We start from the raw sequence: 13979 nt of genomic DNA, 5'->3' as shown, positions 1-13979 counted from the left end.
GACTCTTAATGGGTAGGCTCTGTGTGGGGGAGGTGTTATCAGAATAAGCTTTTTATTATTAGAATAAGACTCTGAAGGATTTTTTTACAAGTGCTTGCCACAGAACTAGTTAAGGATTTCAACGATGCCAAAGTTCTCAAAAATTCTGAAAAAATACTGAACCAACACACCTATAATATAACATGATCCAACGGATGGATTAAAAAATACGACTGTATGTCCCCTAGACAAAAAACAAATAGTTCAGTATATATTTATGTCGCAGTGAGCTGAAATGCTTATTATTTTTGCCGAGCACATATAGATGCATATTTTAACAATCCCTCTGTTGTATCATTTTATTACATTAGAGAGATGCTCCCATATTTATTTCATATTTTTTGATAACTTTTAAACCGTTAAAAATTTACGACCCTTAACTAGTTCTGTGGCAAGCTATGATAGACACAGTTTTACCTATATATATATAGAGAATAACACTATTCTAATCCCAGTATCAGAATAGCTATTCTGATCATAATGCGCTATATAGGGGCGATCGGCTGTTCCGGAACTTCCAAACACGCAAAAAGAGTAAATCTGACCGGCCCGTTACACTCCTCCGAACGGCCCACCCCAACTCGATGAACTTTCCCCCATCGCTTTCAACGCCCTCTCGCACCAGGAACCCGCGCCGCCGCCGTCGTTCCCCACCAGGAGCCCGCGCTGCCGCCATCGTTCCCCACCAGGAACCCGCGCTGCCGCCGTCGTCCCCCACCAGGGACCCGCGCCGACGAGAGGCTCCGGCATCCCTGAAGCCAACCCCCTGCACGCGCCCCTCCACCAACCCTGAGCGCCGCCGCCCGATGCAGGTCGCCGCCGAGCGCAGCCACGTATGGATCTGGCCGAAGCCGGCCAGATCCCGTCTCCACCTCGCCGTCTGCGCCGCCCCGCCCCGCGCATCGCCGGGCCCCAACAGCAACCAGGGCCGTCCTCCCACCAGCATCCCGTGCCGCCGCCACTTGCATCCATGGTGGGCTGCTGGATGTTGTCCCCTCCTCTGCGTTGAGCCCTGCTGGAGCCCCTCGTCCTCAACAGGATGTCGACCACCTAGGGCCAAAGGAAGCAAGCCACCGTCACTCTCCGATGCTCCGGTGAGGTACTCCCAATTATCTCTCATGCTCTAGTGTGTCCACCCTCCTCTCCCTACCGTAGCCTCGAACTTCCCCTCTTCGCAGAAGAAGTTGCGTAATGTGGCGTTGTGCTGTTGATTCTCTAGGTTGTACTAGTCCAGAATTTTTTTGGACAGAAGTTCAAGTGGTTGTTACTGCTGCAATTTAGAGATATTTGTGTTGATGATTATGTAAACATTTTAATAGAAGTTCAAAGTTTGATTTAGAAAGGAGAAAAGAGCTCGAGTTTAAGAAGAAAACTGAAAAAGTCATTGTCACATGGGCGACCATGAAGGTCTGATGTTGAGAAGGTCAGGTGCATGATGCATCTCCGGCCATCCCTTTCCCACCTTTTCCTTGGATGAAAGGATGAACTTCTCTCCACGCTAATGGTGACCTTCTTCCTTCTGCTGCTACCTCCTACATCGCGTGCGTGTTAGTGAAGCAGAGATGGCGGCGGACTCCAATCCCACAACACACTATACGGCCTGCCTGAGCACTAAGCGGCGACCTGCCAAAGGCCTAAGCTATGACCTTCATGCATCTTCTCCCAGTTGTTTTTTATGGCCGCCTGTGCATGCATCAATGCTGGTCATGGGATTTTGTGAGGTATGTTCCTTGCAGGAAGAAGCATTGAAAAAATTGTGACGATCTCAGGAGCCCTGCCACAACAGGAACCTGTCTCTCGCTACCTCTGTTTCGGATACTGATGGACACCGATAGTGTGAATTGCTGTAGAGAACAAGTTTTTCTTCAGGTTGTTTTGCTGATGTTTGAGAGTTCACATTTTTGCAAGTTGAAAACTCCATGTTATGAAGTTCAGTCTACATAATACTTCTTTTGAACTTGCACTGCTAAAAGACCTTCCTTTTGCAAGTTGAAAACTCCAGGTTATGAAGTTCCTCATTGACACGACGAAGTTGCTCACACCGCTGGTGCTGTAGTGCATGACCAAGGACCACGAGGCGCCTGACATGTCTTTGGTCACCGCCAAGGTCTACAAGCTCTTCTTGGAGGTGTAGAACTCCGCCGACAATGTTCCGCATCCCTGCCAACATCTCCATCTCCATGGCCCAGGTGAATTCAGTTTAATTGCTTTTTTGCGGCTAATTCAGTTTAATTGCTTGCTGGAGAACTCGTGTGGTTGCACATCGTAGGATTCGGAAGTGACATGTAATTGCTGGTAGATTAGTTGATTACCCATGTTGTGGCTATCACATGTTTCTAATGCTAACAACGGATGAATGCTGCATGTAGGCTGCAACACCTACCAGGAAGCTTCAGCGCCCTGCTGCTAGCACATGAAGCGCTCGTGCATTGAATTGTTTTAGTCAGAGTTCAGATAACTGAATCAGAGAGGTTGCTCTAGAACTGGAGTAGTATACTTCAAAGTTCGGATAACTGAATGCTACTTCAGATTTCAGCTGACTGAATGCTCGGCCACTGGAAGCTGAAGGCTAGAAGCTATAAAAAGATATTCAGAAGTTCGAAGAAGACTTTCAGAGAAGTTCAAAATTAAGAAAGAGCATTAGAAAAGCAATTATTAAAATAAAAATTAGTGCGTTGGTCCGTGCGTGCTGGGTGTGTTGTCTCGTTTGTGTGTGCATGCACACCTTGTGGGTGCTCGTGTGTGTGTGTGCGCGCGCGCGCTATGGTGTGTGTTGTGTGCGTGCTCCGGCGTGTACTCCTGTTTGTGTGTGTGGTTCAATTAAAAACATACTGATGTAATGGCAAAAGAAAGTGCGTTTTAAAATAATTAGTGTGTCCTTTTATTCAAAAAAGTTGTTAGCTTATGTCAAAAAACTTGCAAAAATTATATTTATCAATTTCTTAGTGTGTAAAAAAACAGACTCTCACTTTTGAAACTTGGTATTTCCTCAAATAAAAAATAAAGTATGCTGGAGAAAACAAATAAAAAATAGTTTGCACAACTTTGGTAATTTTGAAATGAACACTTAGGAAGTCTATAGAAGGCAAATGAAAAATGTTCAAAAACCAAACGTGGGCAGTTTGGTGTATGAAAAAACAAAGATACGATATTTGCTTGGTATATCATGATTTGGTTGTCTTCTCCGTCGGCAAGTTTGTAATAAAGAAAAGTTCTTGTGAAAAAGGCATAGTCAAAAACATTTTTTTAAACAAAGCGGTTCAATCTTAATTACGAAACTAGAGTTTCCAAGTTACTATAGAAAAAACTAAAAAGTCCAAATTACAGAAAGAAAGCAATTCGATATTTATTAAAATGTCATATTTTCCTTCTTACTAAAGAATAAAAATCAAGAAGTTCAAATTAAAAATAACGGAGTACTTCGACCTAGACGGAAAACTCAAATTCTTTCCACTTCTACGAAAAATAAAAGTTAAAGTTCAATTAAAAAAAGTTTGATGCTTTTTTGAAAACCATAAATTTTCTCTAAGAATAAAACTAATAAGTTCAAATTAAAAATAAAGGAGAAGTTCGGCGTTTGTAAAAAAACTCAGATTTTTATAAACCGATAAAAAACCAAGAAGTTTGAATTTAATTAACATATCAATTTGAAAAAGTCTATAAAAAGAAATGAATTTTCCCCGTTTCAAAAAAATCTAGAAGTTCATATTAAAATAATGGAGCGGTTCAATGCTTACAAAAAACTCAAATTTTTAACCGATACTAAAGAATAATAAATAACGAAGTTCAAATAGAATTTCCCGTTAAAAAATTAGAACATCAAATTTAAATAACGAAGATGTTTGACGTTTATTCCATAGTTAGGATTTTCCCTGTTACTAAAGAACAAACGGAGAAGTTTAATTTAGAAAAATAGGGCAGCTCAAAATTTCTAGAGAAAATTGATTTTCCCCGTTTCTGAAAAAACTAGACGTTCAAATTTAAATAACGGATAAGTACAATGTTTATTACAATATCAAGAAGGTCAAATTAAAAAAAATGGGCCATTCAAAAAGTTTATAAAAATCGATTTCCCTCTTTTCAAAAAGACCTAGAAGTTCAAATGTAAATAATTGAGCGGTTCGATATTTATTACATAATTAGGACTTTTCCTTACTAATGAATAATACCAAGAAGCCCTAATTAAAAATGAAGCTATTTGATGTTTATAAAAAAATTCATATTTTTCGGATACTAAAGATTAAAACCACGAAGTTCAATTTTAAAAAATGGAGCAGTTCAATGTATAGAAAAAACTCATGTTTTCTTGTGAAACCAAGACATTCAATTGGAAAAAGGGGGGCGGCTTGATACTTATTTGAAGAAAATCTATTTTTTTTTGAGTTACTAAAGTTAAAACCAATAAGTTCAATTCGAAATAACGAAGAAGCTGGATGTTTCTAATTTTTTTTACATTTATAGAAATACACGATGAAGTTCAAATAAAAAAGGTAGAGCGGTTCAATGTCTATAAAAAACTTTGATATTTTTACGTAACCAAGAGAAGTTTAGATTGATAACTGCGAGAAGTTCACGTACTACATGGTGTGGATTTTGTATGAAAAAATAATGAAAATGCAAAGACTAAATGTTTTGTTGCTAGAAGTTCAAGTGCTCGGCCTGGGAGAGTAAACAAATCTTGTAAGAGAGGTTCACCATGTATTTACATGTTCAAAAACACACAAAAAAGATGTTGTTTTGCGTTTGAAATAATTCTCTTATACTATTACAATTTTGAAACAAAATGCTCTACATAAGAAAAGTTCCACTTATTCACCAACTTTTAAAAGGGTATATCATATGCTCTATTTCAAAATAAATGGTTAAAAAATTGGTGTATGTTGTTCGAAACAAAATTTTGACCATATTAGAAAAAGTTTTGTATTTTCAATAAGTTTCGAAAAAAATGTGTATCATTTGTGCAACTCCGACGAATAGGTGAGCAATTACGAACAAAAATACGTGACATAAGTTCAGAGTGAAAACAACGAGCAGTTCAACTGCTACACGGGATGCGTTTCAGGTGAGGATAAAGGAATATAAAACTAAAATCCTAAAACGTTTGTTGCAAGAAGTTCACGTGCTCCTCCATGCACGGTTCAGAATTTATATTGCGGGACATCCGACCTCCAATTACATATTTTAAAATGGCAAAAAAATGATGTCTGACCTTCAATTTCGTGTAATTCAACGTATACACAAAATTGCGATAGAAGTTCATAGTGAAAACAATGAGAAGTTCAAGTATTGCAAGGAATGCATTTCAGGTGAGAATAAAAGTATAGAAAAATAAAAGCTTAAAAGGTTTGTTGAAAGAAATTCAAGTGTTCTGTCTGGGGAAATTCAAAAATTCTTGTGAGAGAGGTTCACCTTGTATTTCCATGTTTGAATAACACAAAAAAGAAAAAATGCATTTTAAAATAATTCTCTTAATCAACAAAGAAGTTCAGTTATTATGTTTCAAAAAGGAAATAAAAAATTCAAATTATAAAAATGGAAAAGTTCACATACTACATGGTGTGTGTTTAATATAAGAAATATAAATTAAAAGGCAAGGTCCAATTTTTTTGTTGTTATAAGTTCAAGTCCTCGGTCGTAGAAGGTTAGAAAAATTATTGTGAGAGACGTTTGTACAAAAGGAATATCATTTGTGTAACACTAACGAATGGATGAGAAAATTACAAGCGAAAACACGTCACAAAAGTTCAACGTGAAAACAGCAGGAAGTTCAACTACTACACTGAATGAATTTCAGATGAAAAACTTTTAAAATCGTCGCGAGTATGAAAAATGATCTATACAGGAAAGTTGCGTGCTTACAGCAGCTTTCCATCGGTATATCACTTGCTCGATTCCAGTGAGTAATGGAGAGCTATGAGCAAAAAAACACGTGAAAAACATAGTGAAGTTCAAGTAGACATGCCGAGAAGTTCAAGGTCTTCACGCGGTGCATTTTCGAAAAATCTCTTTCACGATAAAGGCAGAACGAATGATGCCGCCATTTTCGAAATTACTTGAAAATGACTAGGAATCGGAGAAAAACATCAATATGAAAAAGTTTTGCATTTTTCGTAGCTTTTCAACGGTATATTATTTGCCCTGTTCCGATAAAGTTTGTAAAAATGACGGCGAAAATAAGTTTTTAGCCATTTTGAAAATTTACATAAAACCGTAATGAATTGGGAGAAATAATATATAACAAAAAGTTTCGCATTTGTTCAAGCTTTCCAACGCCATATCATTTACTGCATTCAGACGTAAGGTTAAAAAATTAGCTCTCGGTGGAACTGGTACCGTTTTCTAAATTACTTTTAAAAACCGTTCAAAGTTAGAAAAAACTTTCAACAAGAGAAAGTATCGCATTTTCATAAGCTTTCCAACGCCATATCATTTGCCTCAATTGGATTAGCTGTTTAGAAATGACATCGAAAATACGAACTCGGCTGTTCGGTTTGTGAAAATTTGCGATTTTCCAAATTACTCTTTAACCATGAGGAATTAAAGAAAACTTTCAACATGTGGAAGGAGCGGTTTTACAGCAGCTTTCCAAGGCCATATTATTTTCCTAATTCCGGTAAACGGTTTAGAAATGCGATCAAAAATACGATTCACGTTTTTTATACGAAGAAAACACGATTTTCAAAACTGCTCTTAAACCTCTTACATTTTGCCAAAAATTCAACTTGGGTGATGATACTGGTGTTCATAGCTTTCCAACGGTATATCGCAAGCCCCATTTGGGCAATGTTGGCAGAAGTTCAACCTAGCAATAGAAGAAGTTCAGGTCGAACAACTCAGGCAGTAAAATTGCAAAAAAAAATGCAATTTCATCACGACCCGAGAACAAAATCCGCCAACGAGTGAGATTCCTATTTAAAACCGATATTTAGTTGCTAAAAATGATTCTAGATTGCACTAACATCATATAGAACACGACTAACCAGAATAATTCACCGGGGAAGCCACGGTTGCGAAGATAGCCCGAAGGTCGGGTTCGTACAGAGGGAAGTTCAGGCGCGTTACTCAGGCAGTTCAAGTTGTGATCGGAATATTATTCTGATCCCGTGATCAGAATAGTGTTTACACACACACACGCACACACACACACACACACACATATATAGTGTTACGATTCATCACCCAGGGTGTAGAATAAGTTATTCTTCACCCGAGGTAATCTTACAATCATTTCATAATTAAATTACGGTTGAAATTCAAATAGTCACATTTTTATTGATTCACTACGTAAATTTTGAAATAAGAAAATAAAAAATATAGGTCATAAGACAAGAGAATTTGCAGTTTATGTGTATTTTAGACTATGTTTTTACGTTTGTAATTTTACATAACATAAAATATTTTTTACGGCAATTATATATTTTCTTACGGTCTCTTTTTGCGTCGGAAATAAGACAAAACTTACGGAACGTAAAATTACAGTGCATTGATGGTAAAATAGAGAGGGATGAAGAATAACTATTCCTCACCCAGGGTGACGAATAGCACGACCCTATATATATATTCGTGTTTTGTCCTCTACATCATTCACTTATAGCTATGTCTTCATGCTTGAATCTTTTCTTGATCTAAGTGAATGTGATCGGACCCTTACCCTCTTTGTGCTTCTATCTCAAACTCTATCTGTCCAAATCATATGCATTCTATTGAAACCTGTCGATTGTCTTCTCCGAGTCCTTGTCGGTAGAAGACATAGAGACAAATATTAAATCTGTTTGAATTGCCATATCATTTTGCCTGAATACCAGAGAAACTGGAACGACCACCCGACAATCCAGACGTGCGTGGGAACAAGGATCAACTCCCAATGAGTTGCATGCAAGCCACATGTCCTTTGGATGTGAACCGCCAGGGGCACCTGCGTAACTACGTTGTGCTATCCCTATCCCTATAAATACTCAACTCACCGCGATCATTATCTCTTCTTCCACCTCTCCACCTCGCACAAACCCTAGCACCTCTGCTAGCTCGCGTTGACGCGGGAGACGAAGCGCTTAACTGTCGTGACCTCTTCGACGCTGTCCTCAAGCCGGTCGCGGACCTCGTCCTCTCCGCCGTCGCTATAGGTGTCTTCCACCACCAAGTTAGGGCGCGGGAGATTGAACTGCTCGGTCTCTCTCTTCACCTTGTTTAGCAGTTCATCAAGCGATAATTGTCGTGGTTCTAAGTTTGACACTAGAATGGGGGGTAGGGATGTAGAGGCAAGATCCTAGCTATGGAGGAGTTGTACGCACGAGTTTTACGAGTTCAGGCCCTTCTCAGAGGAAGTAACAGCCCTACGTCTCGGAGCCCGGAGGCGGTCGACTAGATTATATGTGTGTGGGTTACAAGGGTTGCGAACCCTTGTGCCTATGGAGGGGGGTGGCTTATATAGAGTGCGCCAGGACCCCAGCCAGCCCACGACACAGAGGGTTTAAGGTACATTGAAGGGAGAATGCTAAAGTGTTGTGAATGCCAATTAAGCCTATGAGTAAATGCTCGACCGTTGCATATGCAGAGTGGCTTTAGCTCTTCTGACCGTCGAGTGACTTCTACGACGGTCGAGTGATATCGATTCTTCTGAGTGGAACAATTCGGGTCGAGTGGATGATGATACCCTTTGGATGATCCTAGCTTTAGGGTGCTATCCTAGGGGAGGATGTCTAGGTCAGGTCTATGACCCTACCCTAGGTACATAGCTTCATCATTAGCCCCCGAATGGTTCAGGGTTCGAGTGGAGAAGAAGTTGATGATCCTTCCGATTTAGCTTTTGTGCTTTGAGAGTGTCTCGTCCAGAGGTCGAATGAACCTTCAAGATGGCTTCAACTGCTTGTTCAGTCGCCTTGATCCATTCTTGGTTTTGTCGAGTGAACTTTCGTTGTTAACTTTCGAGTGTTGATATAGAAAAAATCTTCCGTCTGAAGGGTTGTTCTGCCGCCTGCGGATTTTGCGGGATTCGAATTTTGGGAAGCGCCGGGTGGGGGAGGCCGCAGTAATCGGGACGGATTAGGCAGGCCGCCTCGATCTCTGTGCCACCTTTTTTGCTACGTATCGCGCGCGCGACTGTTGCGGGATTTGATAAGATCGTCCGGGCCTACAAGTCAGTCACTCGGAAGCGACCTTATATAAGGCGCCAGACCGGGGCCTTTGAACAGTGCGCCCCCATTCTTCTTCCTCCTCCTCAGATTCCTCCGCTGTGCCTGCTTCTGCTCTCGGCGTCGTCGCCCCGCTCGAACTCAATTCGCTACCATGGGGAAGGAGAAGACGGTGGTGTTGGAGCGTGCGAAGAAGGCGATGGCGAAGGCGAAAGGGAAGAAGACCAGCCGGGGCGGATCTTCGTCGAGGTCCGGTCTACCGCCTGGCTGGATCCAGGGTGACTGGATCCGCTCGACAATCAGTCAAGATGACATTGATGACCTAGTTGAGGGGGGACTGATTCCCCACGAATCGGCGCGGCTCCCGGGGAACGAGACCGAGCCGCCGCAGGAGGGTGAGTGCGTCCTCCTCGCCACTCATGTCGACCGCGGGTTTTCTTTGCCTCCCCAACCTTTCTTTCGCGGCTTCTTGAACTTCTTCGGGGCTCAACTCCACCACTTTTCTCCAAACACCATCGTGTACCTCGCTGCTTTCGTGTCTATGTGTGAGAATTTCTTGGGTTGCCGACCACACTGAGGTCTCTTCAAGCACATATTCACATGTCCTCCCAGACGGTCAAGAAGGCCAACCCGAGTGATGAGAGGACGCACGTGATACAGATGTGCGGGGGTCTTGGAATCCAAATGAGGAACAAGAGCACCTTCCCAGCTATGATCCTTCCCGACTCGGTCCGAGGCTGGCAGTCAACCTGGTTTTACTGCAAGGACGAGCTGACCCCGGGCCAGTCGACTGGACTTCCCCCCTTTTCCATGGCTCGAGTGGAGAATCCCTCCTCCTTGAGAGTGATCAGAAGAGAAGGCGCAGGTGAAGGTGTTGGTCGAGCGGGTCGTCCAACTTGTCCGCGACAGAGTGACTGGTATGGACCTGCTGGAGGTATTCCTCACTCGACGCATCCAACCACTCCAAGCTCGTGACCATCCGATGTGGATGTACTCGGGACTCGAGGATTCCACTCGGATCCACCCGGAGGATGTTAGTGAGGACACAGTGGAGAAGTGGCTGAGAGGTATTACCGGCAACAAGGATAATCCCCGGAGGTCCAGGAGAGTGGTTCCATTCGACCATTCGTGCCAGCCGGAACAGGTACGATTCTGCATTGTCGAGTGTCTTCTTGATTTACTATGTAACATCTTGTTGACGGTCGACTGTCTTTCTTTTGTTCATTGTCTTTTCAGGTTCTTATTGATATGTACTCGATGCCCAATGGAGTGCAGGAGCAAAATGTCGAGGAACAGGCGAGCGGGGGCCAGAGTGGCGAGTGGCACTCGGATGTAGAGGAGGACGAGGAGAGCGACGACCCGAGTGACGAAGAAGAGGTCGACTCCCCCCCCCCCCACAGAGAAAGGAGGTCCAAGCACGCTCATGACCCGGCAAACACCCCTGACCTGGTGGTCGTACCGACTGGGCAGTCTTCAAAGCGCCCTCGGACGTCTTCTCCGGTGTCGACTGAGAAGGGACCGAAACAGCTCAAGACTGCGCCGCCTCCTGCGCCGAAACCATTGAAGGCCACATCCTCCAAACCGCCGAAGACTTTGCCCAGAATCAAAGTGACCATTCCCACCATCTCCAGGTAATCATCTGACCCGATCTTTTAGTCGACTCGAGCAACATAACATAACCGACTGAAAGTTGACATTTGCAGTGCTGCTACCTCTGGAACTTCTTCCCGCCAATACCGAGACGAGGAAATGGAAGACGCGGTTACCTCCAACCCAGGTAATATTCTCGTGATCTTTTTCTTGATTATTTGGTTGATCAAATTCTGGCGATTCACTTGGGGTCGACTGATTTATTTGCAGCCCCACCCAACATTATCGAGCTTCCGAATGATGATGAAGATGTGGCCCCGAGGCCCAAAAAGAACAAAAAAGTAGCGGCTGGCAAGACATCTCAGCCGGGACTGATGGCGGAACCAACTGTCCAACAACCTGAAGATGTAGGTGGGGCCTCTATAAGTTTTGCTGTCCCTTTGTCGGGTGAGCCCCTGCACCATCGATTGTACCAGTGTTTCCTTCAGCCGCCCAACCCCATGCCTGGAGCTCCAAGCTGCCGCATCTGGGCCGTCTGCCCCTTTCTTCACCAACTATCATGTTTCGGAAAGCCAGTCAGACACCGCTGTGGAGGCTATACGTCAGGCTAACGTGATGATGGAGCGGATGAAGATGGTGCACGAGAACAGCCAGGCTGCTTATGATGCCAGCGCGGCTCTTTGCGCCAATGTCCAGGTAAGTTGGCTTTCGACTGATCTTGTTCTATTAGGATATGCTACCTGAAATATTTTCTTTCATACAATCTCTTATTGTTTGCGTCGAATCTGTACACCCACTAGGTGTTTTGTTGTCTTTAGAATTTTCCCTCTTCCACTTGGCCTGGGCGAGCAGGCCGGTCGAGTGGGATCTGAACCGGTGGGGGCATGCTAAGTGCACCCACTGGGTGTAGTCCCCGAGACCGCAGTCGACTGGGGTCTGAGTACTTTTCACTTTCCTTTCTTCCACTCGACCCGGGCAGACCGGCAAGTAGGATCTGAACCAGTGGGGGCACGTCAAGTGCACCCACTGGGTGTAGTCCCTGAGACCGCGGTCGACTGCTGGCAGTCGGCCGGGGTCTGAATAGTTCTTCTCTCTTTCTTCTCTTTTTTTACTCGACTCGGGCGGACCGGTCGAGTGGGGTCTGAATTAGTGGGGGCACGCCAAGTGCACCCGCCGGGTGTAGTCCCCGAGACCACGGTCGACTGCGGGCAGTCGGCTGGGGTCTGAGTAAACTTTTAAGTCTTATTCACTCGAAAGTAAATAATCTTTGATCTTGTCGATTGACATGTCTTTTACCTTCTGCAGAAATCTTGTACTCTCATTTCTAAGTTCGCCGAATTTGAGGAGAAGCAGAGGCAACTCAATCTCGACTTGGAGCTGGCCCAACAAAAGTTGAAGAAAGCTCAAGATGAAGCTGCTGGTATGGAAGGTAACTGCCTGTCGACTGTTCACGTCGATTGTCCTTTAAAATATTTCTCCGATCTCTTGTTTGATCTGATTGCTTATTCTGCAGAGAAAATGAGGTTGGCTCTGGAGAAGAAGGACTTGGACCTTGCAGCTGTGCAGAAGGAAGCTCAAGATAAGACTGCCCTTGCAGATCAAAAGCTGGCTTCGGTCGGAGTGCTGGAAGAAGAAGTAAGCAAGCTGAAGTCCTCTCTCACTGAATCCAACCGAGAGGTAACTCGTCTAAAGAAGGATAAGATGGCTCTGAATGAGAAGCTGGAGTCCGCGGCTCGTAAGAGAAATGACGTGGAAGCCTATCTGAGAACTCTTGCCAAGAAGCTCTATCTTATGCTGGAAGGTACTCCTTTTAATCCGACTGCTTTACTACTTGCAAGTTAATCCTGTCCAGTCGACTCACTAACTCTTTGACTGCAGAATTCTTCCAAAACTTTAACGAGGAAACTAGACGGATCGAGACGGGTTTAGACCCTATCGTTTCTCCAGTCGGCGACGAGGCTGCCATGAATGTGCTTCGACTGGAATCCCGTGTCGCCAGTGTCACAAGTTACCTCGCTCGTCTGAAGGTGGCAGTTTCATGGATCGACTCATCACTCTGGCCAAGGGTGACACTTCAAAATGACCTCGAATCTCTGATGACTCGGCTCAACGAGGTTCCTAGTCGAGTGCAAGAGTGGAAGAAGTCATCTGCCCGGTGTGGTGCTGACGTGGCGGTGTCCTTGGTAAGATTCCACTGCAAGGAAGCTCGCGAAGACAAGCTGACGGCGATCAAGGTCGCCAACACCAAAAGGCACGATTTCCAGTCCTTTATGGAGACTTTCATAGCTGCCGCCACTCGGATTGCAGATGGAATCGACTTGGACGAATTCGTTGAACCTGCCAGCCCTCCTCCTGCCGAATGAACAAACTTTGAGATTTAAACTTGCCTTAAATTTGTCTTGGGATGCCGAGTGGTTGTTGTAACCATTAAACTCCTTCGGGCTTGATGCCCAAATACTTTTGATCCGTCGCCTGGAATTTTTAGGATCTATCTGAACTTGGTTTATTTCTGAATATGTTTGTATTCGCCTTCGCATAGAATTTGCTCTTTGGGATGTAGCCCTGAAGTGGAGAGTTCAATCGACTTGTGCCTCGTCGTCCTTGCGGATAGGGATGGGCACACGTTGTATTTGTGGCGTAGCTCGGAGAAGGAGGTCACAGTCGACCCGCACCTCGTCGTCCTTGCGGATAGGGATAGAGCGTACGTTGTACTTGTGGCGTAGCTCGGAGAAGAAGGTCGTGGTCGACCTGCACCTCGTTGTCCTTGTGGATGGGGATGGAGCGTACGTTGTACTTGTGGCGTAGATCGGAGAATAAGGCCGTGATCAACCTGCACCTCGTCGTCCTTGCGGATAGGGATAGACTTTTAAACCTTAGGCAAGTACTAGACTATAGCTAAGCCTCCGAGTGGGAGGGTTGCTCACCACTTGGTGGGATTTTTTAAACTTAGGCGAGTACTGGACTGCAGCTAAGCCCCCGAGTGGGAGGGTTGCTCACCACTCGGTAGGATTTCACAAACTTAGGCGAGTACAGGACTGCAGCTAAGCCCCCGAGTGAGAGGGTTGCTCACCACTCGGTAGGATTTTACAAACTTAGGCGAGTACTGGACTGCAGCTAAGCCCCCGAGTGAGAGGGTTGCTCACCACTCGGTAGGATTTTACAAACTTAGGCGAGTACTGGACGACAGGTAAGCCCCCGAGTGAGAGGGTTGCTCACCAC

The 13979-nt window shown here is 44.1% G+C and overlaps 1 long non-coding RNA gene across 1 annotated transcript; it reads left to right on the top strand.

The window, feature by feature from the left end:
• The first annotated feature begins 579 nt into the window (after nt 1-579).
• On the top strand, nt 580-2907 carry LOC119331791. Its single transcript, XR_005160648.1, has 2 exons — nt 580-2228; nt 2409-2907. It is a non-coding gene; the product is annotated as an uncharacterized LOC119331791 (long non-coding RNA).
• The last annotated feature ends 11072 nt before the right edge of the window (nt 2908-13979 follow it).

Source organism: Triticum dicoccoides, chromosome 7A, assembly GCF_002162155.2.
Source record: "Triticum dicoccoides isolate Atlit2015 ecotype Zavitan chromosome 7A, WEW_v2.0, whole genome shotgun sequence".
Taxonomy (NCBI): domain Eukaryota; kingdom Viridiplantae; phylum Streptophyta; class Magnoliopsida; order Poales; family Poaceae; genus Triticum; species Triticum dicoccoides.
The sequence above is the reverse complement of the archived record's forward strand: the minus strand, read 5'-3'. Positions and strand labels throughout refer to the sequence as shown.